The 19,832-nt window shown below is 36.5% G+C and overlaps 2 protein-coding genes across 2 annotated transcripts in view; both read left to right on the forward strand.

The window, feature by feature from the left end:
- LOC126971401 (alpha-1,3-mannosyl-glycoprotein 2-beta-N-acetylglucosaminyltransferase) overlaps nt 1–19,832 on the forward strand; it is a 258,468-nt gene that overhangs the window by 99,237 nt on the left and 139,399 nt on the right. The window lies entirely within an intron of this gene.
- LOC126971439 (homeobox protein Hox-B6-like) overlaps nt 13,799–19,832 on the forward strand; it is a 43,662-nt gene continuing 37,628 nt past the window's right edge. The window contains exon 1 of the mRNA XM_050817759.1: nt 13,799–13,929. The gene's annotated coding sequence lies outside the window, so the exon portion shown is untranslated. The remainder of the gene's footprint in view (nt 13,930–19,832) is intronic.

Consider the following 19,832-nt stretch of genomic DNA (forward strand, 5'->3'; position numbering starts at 1 on the left):
GCATCGCAAACATACCCGACGCGCTACACCTCCATGGCAACCCCAGTAGAGACCGAAACGCATTGTTATATTGCACTCTGAGAGCGTCAAAGGTGGCTTTGGTGTAATTGTACCAGAGCTGAGAGGTGTAGAGTGCCTGACAGTAGGCTTTGAACAGGGTGACCTTTACTTGTCGGGAACAGCGGGCGAAACGCCTAGCCAGCATATTGCTTTTTGCTGCCAGTGACCTTCTCTGTCTCTCTAGGTCCTCATTATCTTTCATCGTCTCACTTAGTACATGTCCTAGATATTTAAATTTAGTCACATATTGCAGTTCTGAGCCACATAGTTTTATAGGCAGTACATTTTCTGGACCTTTTTTGAATTTAAATATCATAACTTTAGTTTTAGACACATTATACAATAATCCATGTTTTTCCGCATATTTTTCACAAATGACAATAAGGCTACGCAAGCCGCAGACCGAGGGACTGAGCAGAGCCATGTCATCAGCGTAGCTCAGATTGTTAACGCTGACGCCTCCAATCTGGCAGCCTGCCCTAGCACTGCTCAGTTCCCCGATCAGTTCATTTACATAGATGTTAAATAGAATCGGTGACGTCAGACCACCCTGCCTAACGCCGCAATTTAACCGATAGGTATCGGAAAAATCATTTTGCCATTTTACTTGGTTAATTTGGTTTGTATACCAAAACTGTAACAAATCCACTATCCTGCTAGGTACTTTGGTAGCTCGCAGTTTATTCCACAAAATATTGTAATTAATAGTATCGAATGCTTTGCTCAGATCCAGGAAACATCCATATACGGATGTTTCCCTAGTGAGATAATAGTTAACAGTACTTTTTAAGGCAAAAATGGCTAAGTCTGTTGATAAACCGCTACGAAAACCAAACTGACCGCAGTGTAATTTGATATTGCAATTTAAGTGGGATATTAACAATCTCTCAAAAATTTTTGAAAATATTGTTGTGAGAGAAATAGGGCGGTAGTTTTTAGGGTCGGAGACGTCACCAGCTCTGTTTTTAACGATCGGTATTACATTCGTTTTCATCATATTTACAGGGAGATAGCTATGATCGATACATGAATTGTATAATGTAGCCATTATCTCAAAGAGCCTCGGGCCACCGTATAGCACATGCTCCACACTGAGGTGGTCGTGGCCCGGGGACTTGCCACGCTGCATGTCACTCACGCACCGCGCCACCTCGTCAACTGACACGTGTAGCGTGCACGAGTCGCCCGCGCCCGCGTCGCCACCGGGGTGTGACTCAGCGGTAGGGCATGCGCCGATTAAGGGGCAGTCTACACGGAATGTATTTACAAATAAGTTTGCTATATCTTTATGGTGGTGTAAACCACCCACCGACACAGGAGTACTACATTTAGGCTTTAATTTATTCGTTTCCTTCCAAAATTTTCCAAAGTCATTATTTCGTCTAAAGGTTGCAATTATGTCCATTTTAATTTTATCCTGATTGGATTGGCACCATTTTAATTTTTGCTTAAATGATTTTCTAGAATTAGCCATTTCTTCATAAATATCTCCATGAGAAGGACGTCCATGCCGATTCCAAATCAGAAATGACTGTCTGGCCCTGGCATGGGACTCCCTCACATGTCGATTCCAGCCCACCACTGTCTTTTTCCTGGTTTTTGTTCCTCCTATGTAGGTGTCAGTGGCAGCCCTAGTCATACATTCAATCATGCTAGCATATAACGAATCTATATACTGGTGGTGATCACGCATGTTACAACAAGTACCACAACACGGTAAGTTATTATATTTATAGTTATCTAGATATTGACTACATAATTCGGTATAATTACACTGCTGGTCTGAGGTCCTACATCCCCATTGAATTTTATTAACAAGTGTTTTATTTAAAATAACACTTTTTGGTACAATTACTTCAAAATCGAATTCAACAGCTAAAGGAAAATGATCCGACCAATATACATTATTGAGTACACGCACGCCCCTGAGCGCGCGCAGGGCAGCATTCGTTACTACGACATGGTCGATCCAGCTAGTCGTGCCATGCGCGTCGCTGAGGTACGTGTATGTACCTGACGTAACACCTAGTGTACTCACATCCGCACAAGTCCAGTCTTCCTCCTCGCAATAGGCAACTAATTCACGACCAAATAAGCTATTTTTATGTGACACATCACCATTAAAATACCCGAGACATATGACACTTTCTACGTCATCATGTGACGCGATCACTGCACTAATTACTCCTAAGCATTCGGTAAACATAGGTAGGTTGTCCGCGGCCTCTGTGGGCATGTACACTGAGACCACTATGATACTGCGACGCGCGAGTTCTAAGCGGACTGCTGCCACACGTGGGTTACCACAGTCGATATGGTTGACTGTAGGGAAAATATCGTTTCTCCATAGTATGGCGACGCCTCCGTAGGGTCGACCCTTGAGAACACCACTCGTCGTATCTACCGCGGACACACCATACGCTCCAAACTTCTCATCAATAGTATTCAGGAAGTCAAGATCATCAGGTAGGAGCCAGTGCTCCTGTATCGCGATAACCTGATATTCACTACATAGATCACGAATATGCTGGCAGGAACGTTTGACCGATCGGCAATTGAATGAGATCATTTTTACACTAGTCATTTTTGTTTACGGCTGTATTCTCAACGCCTATCAGTGTAGAGGGCTGATTAGCGGAACAAACGATCGAGCGGTAATAGCGTTTAGGTCTAAATTGGAATAGCCTGAACTCTATACCTACTGGCCAAATATCAGCTGACAATAAGGTATTTTCTTCCGACTTATTTACTGTGATTTTGAACGATGAGAAGTCAGACTTTTTGAATTGAATCAACTTTTCAACCCTTACAGGCTCAACGTTGTTTTCTAGTAGAAAATCAGTAATATTATTGTCGGTGGTTTGGGAATCGAACCTGGACGCGTAGATGTATGACAGTCGTGGCGCCACCTTAATATTGCTCGATGCTAAAACTGCTGTCCCAACTCTTTTTATAGATCCCTGCGATATAGTAAGTGTCTTGTTCTTAGGTTTATTTTTCCTGTGTCTTTTCTTGTTAATAACGGTCTTGAAACCGCCTTCTGTGTCAAAAAAGCTCGTAAGGCTTTCGGAGTTGGGGCTACTAGTAATAAGAGTAACTTGCCTTTTATCCTTTTGTTTACCACCCTTGTGTAGCGTAGCAGAGGCGGCGGCCGTGGAGTTTTGGCGGACACGGCCTTCGCGAGCGCTATGATGTGGCGGTGGCGGCAGTGACAGCGGGGCGGGGTAGCGGCTTGACGGAGGGGCGGGGGCAGCGGGCGTTGTAACTCCGACCGGTTTCGATATCTCCGGCGGCGGCCTCGTAGATAATTTTTCGTCTACCCTCAACTTCTGGTTTTCGTTTAGATTATTCAATTGAAATTGGGTTTTAAACTCGTCCAAATCAGATGACGTCACGTAGTTGGTTTTAATTGTGTTCACGTCTTGTTTCAAAATCAACAGATCCTTTAGTAACGCTGTGGCATCAACGTGATCAAATGTCACAGGGGGAAGTCGGTGTAAGTCCTTCGCCACAAAGATGGGCAGATCTTCAGGATCTGTTTCCTTAAGGATTCTCACGATCTCTTTCAGCGTCTTCTTTTGATCCCCCTCTCTTTTCCTGGTTATCCTCTGTTTGGTAGCCTCAAGGAGAACTAACTTTGCACTTTCGATATCGGATTCCTTGAAACCCGATAAACAAACTTGAATAAGACCAACTTCATCCATAAGGCACCGTTTACACTGAATGTAAGCTAATAACTCATTTATTATTACTTTACAGCTACTGCAAAGACTCGTCATTTTTTTTTTTAACAATAAAATTTAACTAATGTTTCGGTAGGCACGTATACAGTCACACACGTACTAACTAATAAAATACATGACCGCGCACGACCGTTGCGCGTGACTGACTGATGACGTTTTGAAAACTAGATAAATCCAAATCTTTTTGTTGTATTCTGTGGTTGTATTATTATTATTTTTTGTATCTAGCGGGCTTAGTAACTCGGTTGTTAAGTTGAATAGGTTACGTTTAAACTCTATCAAATGAAACGATGTTTCCCAGCCAACCTGCATTCCCGAATCATCGTCATATAATCCCCACCATATGGATGTGTGGCGGTCCTCCAGAGTGCGGGTTTCTAGGATTTTTCTACTAAAGCTTCTAAATTCTAAGCTGTGGAATAAGCTTCCTTGAAGGTACGATGTTACAAGGACTATACGACATGGTACCCTCAAAAAAAGCGTGTACCTACACCTTTCTAAAAATCCGGTAATGCTCCTGTGATTACTCTGGTGTTGCAAGCAAAATCTCCTGAGTCAACTTCTCCTCAGTCAAATTGGTAATAGATATATCTTAGCGTAATTAACAGTCAAGAAAATCTCATTGTACCTATTTGGATTTTAATAAATAAAAAATAAATCATTTTTATTTATTTGACAGTGGTATCTTATTGTAAAACATTGGACATAAGCAATGTTAAAATTAAAAATAAACATTGGACGGGTGTGGTGAAGCACAGATTAAATATGTCCTAATAAAGCAATTAGTTGGTTTCAGTTCCCACCGATGTTATCAAACTCTAATATATTTGTGTGTTTTGCTGATAAACTCTGTGGACATTTTCACACGCTTACGCGGATAGGTTCGCCATTTTATGCGATTTTTGAGGACTTTTTACGATTAATTCAAGTAATTTAATCGTGCACTTTTGTATGTGGGATTAAAAGCTTACCCCGACTTAGTAAAGACTACGTGTCTGATCTGAAAAATTTGTCTAAACAGAAATTAAAACTTTGCCACAATAATTGTGAGTAAGTAGTAAATGTTATTGAAGAATTACTCATAACGGATTAAAAGAATCAGTACATCCCTTACTGTTGAATTACGAATTTATCTCATTGTATGATTGAATGGTATGATCAGTTTATAGTGTGCCACATAACCTTTTTTGTATGCTTTGACATTAATTATAGGCAAACTGTTGACAGCTATTGCAAATTTCTTCGGGTACTGAATTATTTAAATAAAATAGAGTCCATGTTACTCGCGAGCAGTAGTTTCTATAGTTGATAGAATTTTTAAATTCTCGGGAATCGTTTGATAGTTTATACTAACAAATATACAAAAAAAACAGTTTTCGTTATAATATTGGTTTAGATACATAATATTTTAAAATTAAAAATAAGGATGTATAAAAAATCATTATGCAGCTTTATTTTAAAGCATTTAATGAGGTCGAATTTAAAATGATGGTCACCCTAGTTCTGTAAACAGTATCGTTACAGGTTGCCGCAGATCAATAAGTAAAGCTCTGTGAGTTTAAATTACTACTAAATTAGTAGATATTTAACACTCATGGTAGGTTTATTGTCGACATTGTGAATTTCGTACCCTAACGAATCTACGATGGGCCTATTACTAAAACTAAGTATGCAGGCCTCATAATAGATAGACAGTTGAAATTTTGACAGAGTACCTATATTGACAGAAAACTAAAATGGCCGCCACACCACAATATTTTTCCATAACAAATCCACCTTATTTTTGACTCACTACACACCATACTTGGACCTGGTGGTCTACTATAACGTGACATTACCTAACTTTACCTTAAATCTCTACGCACGCCAAAGAATCAAGCCGATCAGAGATGACTTGATCGTCGATGATTCGAGCCGCTCTTCGTTGTATGAGGTCAGCTGGTACTGGCGAGCGCCCGCCCAGGGGTGAGAACAGTCTCCATGTGAGTGACTTACTTGCTTACTTGCACTAGTGTTTTGTAAAACCTACTTAATTTAATATTTTTTTTATGCACGCATTTTAGTAGTGTTAATTTAATACGATGGCACGAAATTATCTGTGAGGAATTTTGACTTCTGCATCTTTCATAGCAGCCGCTTAAGACTTTGCTCCCATCATAGACTTACAATATAGTAGCATATAGACAAACCTTAGATAATTTAAACGTCTAGATAGAGCCTCTTGCTGTTAGGCAACGCATGACAACAGGCCAGTTTTATTACTGTGCCTACTGTGCATGACAGCTACGTCTTACACTCGTGATACATCACTCACTTTTTAATAGTGTGCGTGCGTATCCGAAAATATAGGCTAACAGTTCGCCGCTATTTTTTCGACGTGTTTACAGCTGTCACAGTCTATGTAGACGTATAAATTATCTAAGTGTTTTAGTATACAACGCTAATTATTTCTACTGTCGCAGCTATATTTTATATATATTATTTAATAAATCTAGACTTGGACTAGGGAGAAAAACATCTCTAACTCAAATAGAGCAAGATAGAAAATCAAAGATAATCTATTGGGACTGTAACCGATTTTGAGTGACAAGTCGTAAACAGTCGGCCACGTACCACATTAGCTCCTTACTATTATTGAATATTTTTACCTTTCAGCTTAAAATCAAAAACATTTAACAGCTGTATCGCTCCCTCGCTAACATGTGGCTGCCAAACCTGGGCGCTCAATAAACACCAAGCGAAGAGACTAAAAGTGACGAAAGAAATATGGAAAGAAACTTATTATGTATTAGACTAAAATATAAAATAGCAAAGAATGAAATACGGAAAAAAAGTAAACTTAAAGACATAATACGAATCGCAAAAACTGCAAAATGGAATTGGGTAGGCCATATATCAAGGGCCAGTAACGAAAGATGGAGCAGTATAGCAACAAACTGATACCCATTAGACGCCAAAAGAAGAAGAGGTAGACCTGGTACTAGATGGAGAGACGACCTAGTAAATTACGAAGGAGTGATGTGGTCACGCACAACACACAATTCAAATTCAAATTCAAATATTTTTATTCAAAATAGGATGTGAAATCACTTATTGAAAGTCAAAAAAACTACCACCCATTCCAAAGTCCTGAATGCCTCAGGCCTGAGAAGAATGGGCGCAACAAACTCAGCGGGCTTTTTTTTTTTTAATCAAAAATATGTTTTACAATTAAAGTAACATTTACAAAGTAACACTGTACAATTAAACTTATTATTTAATAGCCTGAGGGCGGTCGCTCCATTCCCAATCTGTGGTATCATTAAGAAAGTCATTTATGTTATAGTAACCTTTACCACACAAACGTTTTTTAACAATTCTTTTGAATAACGTAACACCTTTGTTTTGAACATTTTCTGGGATCTTGTTGTAAAAGCATATACATCGCCCCACAAAAGACTTACTAACTCGACTTAGTCGAGTAGTAGGTATCATCAGTTTACGTCTGTTCCTGGTGTTAACATTATGGTTATGACAGTTTCTGGCAAATTCACTTATGTGCCTATGAACATACATTACATTATCAAGAATATATTGAGAAGCAACAGTCAAGATGTTAATTTCTTTGAATTTTGCTCTCAATGATTCCCTAGGACCTAGGTTATAAATAGAGCGAATAGCCCTCTTCTGCAGCACAAATATTGTATTAATATCGGCAGCGTTGCCCCATAGAAATATACCATAGGACATAATACTATGGAAATAACTAAAGTATACTAGTCGCGCCGTATCTATGTCAGTTAATTGTCTAATTTTTTTAACCGCGTATGCTGCAGAACTAAGTCTGTTCGCCAACCCTTCAATATGGGGGCCCCATTGTAATTTGAATAAAGACCAATGGAAGAAGAAGGGGGAGGCCTTTGCCCAGCAGTGGGATGATATATAAAATATTGTAAATAAATTAGTAATAGTTTTAATATTATCATAGGCTTTAATGAATAAATAAATTATTGAATATTAAGCCACTAGCAAAAACACATTGTTAAATCAAAATTGGTCACGGATTAACGGGCTGTCTTGTCATCTACCAATAGGTTCGCTATGTATGTATGGCTCGATCACTTGGCGTTACGTAGAGACGTGGCTTTACTGTGTGTCTTCAACCGTATTTATCACCGGGAGTGTTTCACCTGATTCCGGCCGCCGAATTTCATCTTCGCACGACACGCCACAATTTAGGATATTATACCCACCATCTAGGTGTGTTTTTATAATTTAATTTTGTTATAGAGAAGGAGGACAAATGTGCGTACGGGTGGTGTTAAGTGATTAACGTCCACAATCTCTTGCAGTACCAGAGGAACAGGAGCGTTGTCAGCCTTTAATAAATAAATAAATAATAATAAATAATAAACTTTATTTCACAAAAAACAGAGGTTCACAACACTTATATGTACTACGTCTTAAAAATTAACTTATCTTAAATAAAATACAGTGTTGAATTGAAACTCTGATACCCATGATAAGATCTACTTGTGTTATGGGTACTAGTATTTGCGTAAATCAATTTATTGGTTTAAGATAATAATAACATTAAAATGAAGAAGCGCGCATACATCTCATCTAAATAACATTTTACAATAATTCATAATATATGTAGAATATTCCTATGTTGTAAACAGTATGTACTCAATAGTAATTTTTTAGTTTTATATGTTACATATCTTGAGGAGATCTTCAGTTTCTGTGTATGTTTTTGATAGGACCCATTTATTAACAACGGATTTACATGAAAATTTTGCAAGAGGATATAATATGTGACATTGTTGATTTATTTTATTATAGAGATGACTTGCGATTACATGATGATGTCGACTGGCTAGAGAAGTTCTAAAATTTGGAACTGGACAAACTCTTTGCGATTTTATTCTTTTACTTTTATTTTTATCGTATGAGAGTGTGAGAGTGTTTGTGAGCTTTAAGGAAAGTGTAAGCGCCTTTTTTGAAGGTACCCATGTCGTATCGTATATCGGAAACACCTCACAAGGAAGCTCAGTCCACAGCTTTGTAGTACGTGGAAGAAAGTTCCTTTGTGGCATGTCGTGCGAAGGTGGATTTTGGCGGCAGGAATCAGGTGAAACAGCTCTTCGGAACACTCCGTGATAAATGCAATAGAAGATATACAATGAAGCGAAGTCTCTACGCAACGCCAAGTGATCCAGCCGTTCGCAGAGCACTGGGTCCCCGACAATTCGAGCTGCTCTGCGTTGCACGCGGTCAAATGGATCGAGCTGATACTGGGGTGCGCCAGACCATATATGACAGCAATACTCCATATGTATGTTGCCGGACATACGCTTTGTAGAGCGCTAGAATGTGGGCCGGCTTGAAGTATTGCCGTGCTCTATTCATGACGCCCAGCTTCTTCGAAGCCATTTTAGCTTTTCCCTCCAGATGACCGCGTAATTGACAATCGCTTGAGATTTCGAGACCCAGTATTCCGATACCAGGCGAGGCTTTAAGGGAAGCGTTGTCGAAGAGCGGTGATACGGCGAATGGGGTTTTTTTTAGTGGTAAACGCGCAATCTTGAGTCTTCTGATGGTTATCATAGTGTGGTTCCAAGAATTTGTCGGGAGCATAACGACCTTTACAAATCTGAGAAAGTTGACATTCATTCAGTGTTATTCCGGAAGACATTTATATAATGCCTTCAGATTCAGGCTTGCAATAACATAATTTTGTCTTCTTCTTTTCTAATGGTTACAGTAACGTAGGTACCTAATTTGAAGACTATAGATATTTTCTTTTATGTTTTAAGATTATAACTGAATCTCATTGTTATTGCGAAATGTTTTTACAATTATTATTTAAATAATTAAAGTTGTCGAACCATGTAATTGATTAAATAAAACATTCACTTTCTACATGTTGCGTTTGCTATTAGTGAGCTTACACTTTAGTCAAGTAGTCAATATCAATTAAATTGACGACCCACATAGCTGAATGGTTAGCGACCCTGACTACTAAGCTAGAGGTCCCGGGTTCGAATCCCGGTAAGTGCAATCATTTATATGATGAATATGGATGTTTGTTTCCGAGTTATGGATGTTTATATGTATTTATGTATGTTTAAGTAAGTATATTGTATTAAATATATCGTTGTCTTTCACCCATAGTACAGGCTATGCCTAGTTTGGGGCAAGATTATTTGTGTAAAAGTTGTCAATATTATATTATTGTTATATTAAAATAACCAATTTATAAACAACTCAAGACGTATAATAGCTAAAACAAGAAGCTCCCTGCCTACAAAAATCACAACGTTCAACCATCTTTAATACCGTAATTGAAGCTCAAACTAACTCTTAATCTATATAATTCCTAAGTGCACACTCCAACATAAATATGTCAAAGACCTACATCCGTCTCTGTTTAATCCATACATAATAATCCCCCGTCTCACTTGCACGCAGACGCCATTGGCGCCAAAACTTTCCGCTCCGCCCCTCATTATGAAAAAAGAAAAAGATATCAAATATCTTTGTCTCTGGTTACAACGCGCCAAACGTCGCTTTAAGTAGGAATTCTGGGCGTAATGTAATTTGCCCGATTGCAAGAATTGAATTTACCCAAAATGGGTGATACGGAACACAAGTTGTTTTCTAAATGAAGTTTATTTTAGGCTTTGATTTTACAATGAATTGAGTAAGAAATTGCTATTATATTAATTGAGCGTTTTGAATTTTTGCTACTAAGGGAAATCATTTACTTCGGACTTTTTTAGACTTAGTTTCAAATTCTAGTATATTGTAAGTCTGGGGTATCTTTATGATTTATCCGGATGGTAATAAAGACAATTAAAATTCAGACGGAGCAAACTGCGAATATATGAACTGTGGGATGCTGATTGCACTTTTCGGTCTTTTTATGACGATCAAGACATAGACTTGATGGTAAGTCATAGGCCCTACTCAAAACAATACAGTGCCTGTCAATTCCTGAATAATTTCAAAATTCTGAGCGGTAAATGAGATGTGAAGTCTCAGTACCTACACTTGTTATTTCATAAGCTATGACATATTCCAAACAGAAACAAAAATGGTGCTTGTACACTGCTCGTTGGCGGCAGGGAAAGTCTAATAAATCTCCTCAATATCTCCAGTCGACATTCAAAGAACACGCTGGGTATTCCACTATATTTTTTAAGAGGACAAAAGAGCGTACATGTCATCTGTTGTTAAGTGATCACCGCCATCAAGATTCTCTTGCAAAGGAAACACAGGAGCGTTGCTGGCCTATTAGAAAGGTGTACGTGCTTTTGTCCTATCGTCCTGGAAACAAGGAAGCTCATTCCACAACTTGGTTGTACGTGGAAGATAGTTCCTTTATTCATTATCATCAAATGAGTTCGGCTGCTGATGCTGAATATTTTGACCTTGTCACCTAACGGGTAAGCATAAGACTCAAGTATTCATAGTTTATAAGTCTCGCATGAAATATACTTAGTGATGAATCGTAGTACGACACACGTTAGACCTTTTTAGTTATTTTCTGCATCTGAGAGGCGCTATGAAATCGAAACATGCTTTCGCACTTAATGAATCAACCCCACTGAGTTTATTCTACTGGTTATAATAGGAAACTAGATGTCAAATACAATGTGAAAACAATTTTTCCGTCTAGGTAGAGTATTGACACTTACTTATACTCGTAAACATTGAGCTTTAAGAAGTGGAAAGAAATTTATTTTTTCAGTATGTACTTAGGTTTTTTACAACATATATTATAACGTTGCTTGTTTTAAGTTAGTATGAATTTATGTAATTAAATAGGTATATAACTTATATTATCAGTTGGTATCTAAGTTTTCTAGATATCGGAAAGGGTAGCCGTCGGTATTAAATTTTGGCAACCTTCTTAGTTATGGATATTATACTAATAATCAAGAATATTGAAGGTATGTATTTTTATGAAGTTCTTTACTTACCTACAATCACGACTTTTTCAATAACAATATTCAGCGAAACATTTAAATTGTTCAAAAATCAGCCTCCCAAATTTAATTTGAATTAACGTATTTATCAGCCCACTCTCTATGGTTGGGTAGTAATATTGAATACGAAATAAGCTTTATTAATAAATAGTTGGATATTTATATTGATAAATAATAGATCAGACATCCCATGAATTCATCTGACCTCTATTCTCTAATTATTAAACTGTAAATGGTTGTATCTATCTACTCCAAGAATAAGAATTAAATATTTGAAACCAAACGCTAGCGATGAATGAAACCTGCAAGAATATCCTAGAATAACAAGTTATAACCTACAAGAAACCTATGCGTTCAAATCTTTTACTTTAAGAAGAATCTAAACACGAAATTAACTTGTAAGTTAGATTCAAACACAAGAGGTGTTTATACGCAATGTATCCAAATGTGACAATATCAACGATTTTGTATTACTAGGTAGGTAGGTTTTTTTAAAGACGTACCTACTCTACTTAATTTCTAAATTATTCAAATTTTAATGAGATATTTATTAATTTATTTGTCTGATACTTGGAGATACCTAAAATAGTTGTTGTTTTGTTCTCTGTAATTATTCATTTTTTATTTCTAAATAATTTATGTTTTTTTAATTTATTTATTTCATATATAAAGTACATAGCTGAAAAAATAATAAAAACATATAACCTTAATGAAGCTCATCTGTGTATGTTTGCACTTTAAAATGAAATACTTAGGTAGATACCTACATGAATATTTAAAAATATAAAGAACTGTTTTCAATAAGAGCTATAACAACATGTTATGCGTTATCTACATTTATTATCCGCTTAAAATTTAATTAAATAAATACTTATAAAGAAAATAACTATATTCAATTAGAGTTACTGCACCATGTTATGTGTATATATTGACTGCTTTAAATTAAATTACAAAAATACTCAAAATGGAAAGGACAATTGTCAATTGGAGTTATTACATCATACATCGATTCGTAAATAATCAAAAGCAAAAAAAAAATATCACACGATAACATTGTATTGTGGCTTAAAAATATGAATCTATAGATATGTTTTTTAGGAAGTATTTGTCTACGTAACCATTGTTTTTTAATTAACCGACCAATGGGAAGCTTTTATACACAGAATGCAGGCTAGTTGAGCAAAATAACGGTGCCTTTTTCTAGCATACAGTAGTAATGTACTAGCATTATTGGGTTCCGATTTGAAGAGCGCCGTTGCTAGTGAAATTACTGAGCTAAACTTAACATATTAAGTCTCAAAACGATCAGCATATTTGCGATGGTACTCAGAATTTTGGTTTTGGTCCAATCAAGAATCGTAGGTAGGTATTTTGTAATGGGCAGGGTGTCTTACTTGCAATGTACGTATTCTTCGTATCGTCGCTGTTTTTCATAAAAAAAACTGCTTAAACAATCTGAAAAGATAATGTTACAAATTACTGATATGAAAATTGTATATAATCGCATAAAGTTCATGTAAGTACCTTATTGCTTATTTCTCATACTGCACGTTTATATTAAATCATTTAGCAGCTTAGAAATACTTTGATAGTTTCAATAACCCTGAGATGAAAACTTTTAAAAGTAGTTGTATCCGATCCGGTGTAAAAGCGAAAATTAGAAACATTTTCGTACTTAAAAGTACATTACGACAAATATTCAGCTTAAGCTCAGCGTCATCGCAGAAGGTATAAGAAACTTTAAAGTACAAATACAAAATTAAACCGCCACTGCTAACCGAAAGCGTTTCGTGCGTAAATTTTCACCCCGAGCGCGAAAAGAATAGACAATGCTGAAGCGAGACAGACAATAAACGGGAGGAGCGAACGTGACCAGCGTTTATTGGACCGTCTGTTTCAAGTTAGTTATATTAATGTCTGTGTCAAATTGCAACGGTTAATACCGCCCATGTCCACATACAGTGCGATATGGGCAGATAATAGGTGATACCGGGCATAATGAAATAATCCAGTTCTTAGTAACGTGCCGTCGCAATTGGTTCGCGCGGGAAACATTTGACATTTATATTTTTTATAATCGCGTCTGTGGTTGTCTTTGGTGTGGTGAATTTATTATTGTGAGTGTATTTTACTGTGTTATTTTAGAGATAATGGTATGTAATTTAATTATTAAATATAATTTGTGCTTATTATAAGAGTAGGCACATACTTAGGTAACTGTTTGAACTCTAAATGGTTTTTTAATAAGAATTTCTTCAGGTCTCCCAGTCGAGAAATATAGATACCTACTAAGACATATATGAGACCTTTTAAATAATTATCTAAATGATAATTTATATTATTTTAGATATGTTTTATAATAATGTAACGGTAGGTAGGTGTAATAGTATTAAACTTAAGTATATTAAAATTTGCTGTAAGTAGTTGGCATATGCACTTTTAATAAAACACATAAAAGTTTTAATATTTTCTAATTGGTTTTACTGAACAAAATAGAAAAAAAAATTTAGAGGAAAATAGTCGACACAAATCGTTGATTCTTAAAACTCTAATGACTTTTAAAAGAATATATCACATTTTTTTTCGATTAAAGGGCCAATTGTTTAAGGTAAAAAACTTATAAGATGTATCTAATTAAAATGAAAACCACACACATGAATACCTCTATAATTTTTTTCTGAATATACTTAGCACCTAGGTAAATATATTTTTTGAATGAGGGCTGCGCAGGACCTCTGTGCAGCAGTGGACCTCTTCCGTCTGATGATGATGACGTCGACATATATTTTTAGTCATTACAGATTTTATTTATGAAAATAAGGGATAAGACGAGGAGGTCGTTGAGTTGATGGTACGTCCTGCCCAATTACAAGGCAGTGCCGCTCAGGATTCTTGGAAAACTCAAAAATTCTGAGCGGCACTACATTTGCGCTCGTCAACTTGAGACAAAAGATGTTAAGTCTCATTTACCCAGTAATTTCACTAGATACGGCGCGCTTCAGACCGAAACATAGTAATGTTTACACATTACTGCTTCTCGGCAGAAATAGGCGCCGTTGTGGTACCTATAATCTAGCCGGCATCCTGTGCAAAGGAGCCTCCCACTGGTTAATTGATAACATCTTAGCTTATTGGTGAGGCAGCTGTAATGATTTGAATGACAATCCCTTTTGGTATCAAATTACTATCATCGCTTCGGAAACATACTTAAATTAAAAAATTGTGGTAGAGCCGTTAAATCGCATTTTCGGTCTTACAATTCAGATGATGACCACTTTTGATGTGCTCGTTTGTCCTCCTCTTCAATAAAAAAATAATATAAATATTTACAAAAAATTACAATAAAATATATAAGTAGGTAATGTAGGTTTATTTAATATATAGGTAGAATACTCTTACTCTCGTCAATTCAAAATAGGATTTCAAATCACTTATTCAACGTCAAAAACTAAGACGAATACCTACCTAATAAATACTGACACAATAAACTTTATACGGGCGGTCGCTCCATTCCCAGTCTGTGGTATTATTAAGAAAATCATATATGATATAGGAAAATTTAACACACTAAATGTTTCTTAACACTCATTTCTTAACTCGGTAAAATAAGTTTTTGTGTTTAAAGTTATAATGTTCTTAAAGGTTATATACCTAACATAAATGATTTTCTTAATAATAGATCGCTCTCAGGCTATTTAATTATAAATTTTATTGTATGGTACCTACTACATTAAAAGTAAATAAATTAAGAAAAAAAGAAAGCCCACTGAGTTTCGTGCGCCAGTGGGAGGCTCCTTTGCACAGAAAGCCGACTAGATTATGGTTACCACAACGGCGCCTATTTCTGCCGTGAAGCAGTAATGCCTAAACATTACTGTATTTAGGTCTGAAGGGCGCCGTAGCTAGCGAAATCACTGGGCAAATAAGACTTAACATCTTACGTCTCAAGGTGACAAGCGCAATTATAGTACTGCTCTGAATTTTTGGGATTTTCTAGAATCCTGAGCACTGCATTGCATGAGGCATTGCATTGTAATGGGTAGGGCGTATCAATTACCATCAGCTGAACGTCCTGCTCATCTCGTCCCTTATTTTCATAAAAAAAGTATTTCAGATGGGTGGTAGTTTTTGACTTCCAATTAGTATTTTTAAATCCTATTTTGAATAAAAATATTTGAATTAGAATTGCCTATCCCTCACTCTAGCCGTGCATTTTAGTTGACTTTTTACTGTGGAAAACTAACCGCCACTTAGATCAGTGCCTTCATGTGGCTACATGGATGGATTAGTAATAGTATCATTAGCTTTTAAGCCAAAGTGCCACCTGATTAGACCATCTTCGCCCTCTAGATCTTGTCGTAGTCAACGCTTCGGTTTCCAGTAGACCTATTGAGGCGCGTAGATAGTACTTTGTACATTCTCCACGCCTCTGGACCCCACGGGTCAAGAGTCTCGACACCAAACGGCATAAATATTTAAGACACACTGAGACCGACATATTTGCTACGCTTGCTGTCTTCGGCAATCGAAGCAGCAGCCCCAGCACTAACTGACGTAACTTGGACATGAGGAGCCAGAGTGTCAACGCAAGTTGCGTCCCACACCGACGCCCTTCCCCGTACAGGCTTCTGTACCATCTGTACCAGGGTAATTCCATCAGGACGCATCGCGGTATAAAATTTGGCTCTAAAATAGCTGATATATTAAAAGCGGCAAATGCCCTAGCCTGCCTTCGGCTGCGGATGACTTCATTAATGCATCTAAAGTTTGTATTTTATTACAAATTGTATAGTTTAGCGTCTATTTGGTCAGCAAATCTGGGCTTCAAAGTTTGCCAGCTCTTCATATCCTAAGCTTTTTATATCCAGGATGGGCCAGCCGTCTTTACTATTCTGAAATAATCCAAATTTTAATAGCGCACCACGTTAAATTTTTTATTGAGAAACAAAAGTCCATTTCATTCGCTCCGAGTGAACCCGTTGTGAGGCTGCATTCAGATGGTTATGTAGCAAACCAATAAGGGTGTTAACAAGGCAAAAAAAGTTAAAAAATAAACGAAATCTTATGAATGAATCCATTGTAAGTACCAGTGGGAGGCTCCTTTGTACAGGATGCCAGCTAGATTACGGGTACCACAACGGCGCCTTTGTCTGCCGTGAAGCAGTAATGTGTAAGAAATACTGTGTTTCGGTCTAAAGGGCGCCGTAGCTAGTGAGATTACTGGGTTAATGAGACCTAATATCTTATGTCTCAATGTGACGAGCGCTATTAGTGTAGTTTCGCTAAGAATTTTTTCGTTTCTCGAGAATCCTGAGCGGTACTGCATTGTTATGGGCAGGGCGTATCAATTACCATCAGCTGAAAGTCCTGCTCGTCTCGTTCCTTACTGTCATAAAAAAAGTATATAAGGATTTCTCTTGTTTTTTTATGGAACGGGAGGGCAAACGATTATACATACCTGATCGAATTGGATTACCAGGGCCAGTACTCGCTTGTAACACCACAGGAATAACAAGAGTGTTGCCAACCTTACAAAGCGTCAAATAAACTTACTATATGAATTGGGAATCCGAAAACACATTGGAACTAGGTGGGTGAGGTTCGAACCGGGTTGAACCGGGAACTCTTTGGTAAGAGTCAATAGTTCTGTCTTTTATGAGTGAGAGGTGCGGTGAAACTTCTCTTCCATAAAATGAACCTCTTACGAGTCCATCTGGTTGTGAGCAATTTAAAACTGTACATCTGGTTATTAGCAGTCTAAATCTTTTAACAAAATTATCAACTGTAAAGTACATCCTGTAGATAAAGCCACAACCTGAGAGTTGAACAAAGCATAAAAGATTTTATGAACGATACGTCATTCGAGCGGTTGTCTCAGTTGGAAAGAGGGCTCGCACGGAACGCGAGAAGTCGCGGGTTCGAGTCTCGCATCGTTCATAAGATTTTCTTTTCAGTTTTATTTGTGTAAAAAATAATACAGCAATTTTAAAAAGAATCCTTTAATTTTGTTGGTTAATCGCTTAATTATTTTGTGTTATCCGTGAAATACTTACCATTAGATAATTTATACGTCTAGCTCAGTGTTTTTCAATAAGGGGGCTGCCAAACCTTAATTGGGGAATCGCCGGCAGAAGCAAAAAGGCAAGGCAGACTAAAATAAAAACACAATTTTGATTGAAAAGGAGTGCCTTGTTTTATTTAAAAAAAACGTGGTGCTACCTATTTTTGAAATGTTAACAATCAAATCATTTTCTGACTGAAGTCATTTCTCTTATTAGTTTTAATGTCCAACCATTGAAGAGAATGCCCTTGTATGAGTATGAAGTATACCCGTGCCAGCCAATCTATTCATGTTTTCTTTTTTTCCGAAATCCACTACGTTTTAAGCAACTGTTCGCTTTCAAACTTAGCCGGATTATAATTCGTCGCCCAATTGTAATTACTATTTTAAACTTATGTCAAATCTCACTGCACGTTTCACACTAAACTAAATTCCATTTTTTAGTTAGGCAACTCGCCGCAACCCGCCTCTTACTACGTAGTATTTACATGCTATTTTCACTAGCTAACGAACTAAGAAGTGTTATTGAACATTATAGAGCTACATTAGAATAGGTCGCAGCTTGACATTATCATCGATAATCCAATTTAAAATATACAAATTAGACCAATTAGCCGAAATTTTACTACACGCTGATAAAATAGCGAGAACAGCCGACATAATATTGTAAATGATTTGAAAATCTTTGTGAAAATCCAGAAAAGTGCGTGTCAGACTCGCCCACCGAGGATTCCGCACAATTTTTATAATGATTTAATTATATTTCCTATTTTTCCCTATACCAAGTATAAGAAGGTATTATTGGGCCAAAGTACAGATCTGTTTAAGCTTGTGCCATTGAAGCCCTTTTATACGATACCCCACATGACACGGTTTTTTTCCCCATAATTGTAGCAAGACGGTATTACTTTCTAAATTTTATGTCAACGTAAAATACCCTATAAATTTTGTATTCCTTGAGAGTGTCGTTTACGCTTTTGACGTCATAAACGGCCGTATTTTATTTTTATGTTAGAAGAAGTTGGTACTTAGAAGTTTGAGTTTTTCACAGCTTTATTTACCATAATTAAAGTAATATTATATTTTATCAAATTAATATGAATATGTAAGAATTTATTTACTTTCTTTGTCTATCTTCTATACATACATATAAATAAAACTGGAGTGTCTGTTTGTAAAATTGAAATAACCGTTTTTTACTACATGTAAATGAATATATATACATATACGAAAATAACATTTTTTACAATTTTTGTTTGTCTGTCAGTTTGTTCCGGCTAATCTCTGAAATGGCTGGACCGATTTTGACGGGACTTTTATTGGTAGGTAGTTTATGTAATAAGGAGTAGGTAACTTAGGCTACGTTTCTTTTAGAAAAATTCTTTTATTTTAGAAAAATATAGTAATGTTGCAATGTCCAAGAAACGGTTTAACTCTAAAAATAATTTATATGGCAGAACAACGTTTGCCGGGTCAGCTAGTTATAGTTCCTATATATTTTAAGATAATTGTTTTATAGGAGTTTACTGACGCGCACATTTTTTTATTTATACCGCACTTATAGGATAATATGAGTGCACTTACATCTATCTATTAATTTATTATTTATCATCTATTTAACATAGTAATTAGTAAGTGATGGTCAGTCATAAATTTTCGAATGGGTACCTATAGTTTTTGACGTTCAATAAGTGATTCCAAATCCTATTTTGAATAAAAATATGTATTTGAATTTGAATAACTTTTGACGTTAATAAGTGTCATTCTCTGTGATATAGATTTGAATTGATTAAGTAATTAACTAGTCAAGTAGATATTGAAGTTTCAAAGTTATTGTTAGATGTACGTACAAGATAGTTGATGATATGTTGATATGATAATAAGTTGTATAATGGATTGAATAAATAAATAAATAAAATTTGTTAGCAAAATTTATGAACAATGCCTGTCTCGAACCGTAAATCGTGGTATGTCTTGTTCAACTCTAAGGTTGTG

This window comes from Leptidea sinapis, chromosome 23 (assembly GCF_905404315.1).
Source record: "Leptidea sinapis chromosome 23, ilLepSina1.1, whole genome shotgun sequence".
NCBI classification, from domain to species: Eukaryota; Metazoa; Arthropoda; class Insecta; order Lepidoptera; family Pieridae; genus Leptidea; species Leptidea sinapis.